This window comes from Ailuropoda melanoleuca, chromosome 1 (assembly GCF_002007445.2).
Source record: "Ailuropoda melanoleuca isolate Jingjing chromosome 1, ASM200744v2, whole genome shotgun sequence".
NCBI lineage: Eukaryota > Metazoa > Chordata > Mammalia > Carnivora > Ursidae > Ailuropoda > Ailuropoda melanoleuca.
The window spans coordinates 68,281,336-68,283,713 of NC_048218.1; positions in this window are offsets into that span (position 1 = coordinate 68,281,336).

Genomic DNA, 2,378 nt, shown 5'->3' on the forward strand with positions numbered 1-2,378 from the left:
AAGCACTAAGATGGAGAAAAGGGTGTCGTGTTTTTTCCTATTCCTGTCCGTGTTATCCCAGCAGTGGCAGTTGACTCCAGTTTCCAAATTCCTTCAACTTTTCTGAACTAAACCCTGAAACTAGTCACTGGACCCTTTCAGAGCACCAGCAGCACCTAAGTGGTTTCTTCCTCAAAGGTCTGAACACCAACTCCGCAGTCCACCTTCCCATTCTAGTAACCCAAACTCTTCCCTTCTGTTTCCCAGCTTTGAGGGCAGTAGCCACTTCCTGCAGTTAGTGTTCCTTCCCTTTTGTTCTAACACCTGTCTAACCAATTCCCCACACTCTATACCCTCTGTTGAAATATTATGGTTTTTGTTTTCTTAACTGGACCCTGATCAATACACTACACTTGTCTAGTATAAACTGAGCAAGGAGTGAGGTTCTTGTCCTCATCCTGGGACTCAGGAAAGTCTGTTGTCAGTCTAACCTGCAGTAAAAGGCAGACACCCAAACTTCTTATGGGACTTAAGAGATGGGAGGAATGATACAAAAAATGGAGACTCAGTGTGTGATCCCCAGCTGACAGAAAGCCTTCTGAATTGAACTAGTTCCAGGGACAGAGCCTGATTGTGGCAACCTGGAACTACAAAAGTCAAGTTGAAGAGAAATGTAAAGTAAAATGTAGAGTCTCCCCTCGGTTGAACTCAAGGTTGCTCCAAGTCCTGCTGAGACAAGGCAAAATATTCTAGGGAAAAAAATCGGACTCAAAATTTAAAGTCGTAATTGTTTATTAAGATCTTTATGCAGGAATAAGAAATGTGTAAACATACAGTAGCAGCTCAACTCCCATCTCTTTAACCTCAGAGTTCTTAGTCTGTCACACACGTTCATGCACACCAGCTGTGTACTAGTATAGGGATTTGCGGAAGCCACTTAGGATTTCTGAGAATTCGTTTCCTTTGGGGCCAAGGACTCTTGTGACCTGGGGGACTTATAGGCAGGGGTCTCTTGCGATGCAGGGAGCTGCAGACACGCCTGGCAGAGAGGAGTGGAGTTTTCATCAGTAGACAGAAGATAACTGCAGCTTACTGGATGCCACATTTAGAGATTTATGGGAGCACGAAGTCACTGGATGAAATGAGATTCTTCCAAAAGTGGGACTGGTGGAGTAGTGAGGTCAGAGAAGAGCCAGAGGGGAGGAACCATCACTTACTCCGGTTATTTTTTTGAATCAAGGCCTGTGCCAGGTGGTTACCTCTTGACAGCAACTAGGTTGGCTGCATTAGGGTTCCCATTTACAAATTAAGGAAGTGAGGTGATGAAAGGTAAGCAGTTCACCTAAGGTCATACAAGTAGAGACCAAATTAAGAAGGGGTGCCTGAGTGGTTCAGTCCATTAAGTGTCCAACTCTTGAACTCAGCTCAGGTTTGGGGTCTTGAGTTCAAACCCAGCACTGGGCTCCACGCTGGATCTGGAGCCTACTTAAAAACCAAACAAACACCGTTCTTAGCCCACAAGCCCTGCAAAAACAGGCAGCATGCAGATTTGGCCCCTGGGATGCACTTAACAGACCCCTGTGTGAGGGCTTCTGGTTGAGGTCCTGATGTGTCCAACAGGCTCCCCTCCCTGGGTAGGTCATGAATGCTTTTATCTCCGCAGTGTGAGCCTGATGACAACTCTCTGCTTTTCAGAGGTTTTCAAGCCTTTTAGCTTTTACCCTGAGCAGTTTCAAAACTCTGCAATTACCTTGACGGGAAAATTGGCCTTGTGTTTGATGACCCTCAAGTCTCCAATACTGTTATTCCAGCTTCATTAGAAGACCTAGAGCTCTGCCAGTTTTACCAGTAAAACCACTTTTTGGTTGCAAGTATCAGTTCACTTCTCGTAAGTCTCTCTTCTCTCAAATCTCAGCCCTGAATTAAGTCTTCATTGTTTCAGTAGCTCCCTGATGCTTTTCAGTAGGCAATTTTACTTTTTTTTTTTTCCCCTTTTAAAGCGAGAGAGATCACAGATGGAGAGGGAGAAGACGACTTGCTGCTGAGCAGAGCGCCTGATGCGGGGCTCAATCCCAGGACCCTGAGATCATGACCCGAGCTGAATGCAGATGCTTAACCGACTGAGCCACCCAGGTGCCCTGGCAATTTTACATTTCTATTTGGCTCTTCTCATTGCTCTCAGCAGGAATGTAGTCCTGCTGCAGTGCTACCTGGAAAAGCGTTAAGTCTTGCTTTTCAAGTAATTTAAAAATAGTACCTGAAAGCTAAATAGATTCAAATCAACTCACAATGCTATATTTTTTTCCACACTGAAAAAATCTTCCTGAATTATGATTTTTAAAATGTAAAGGCAAAAAATACCCTTCAGAGTGGTGCAGGCTGAGATTAATAAGCTCCCT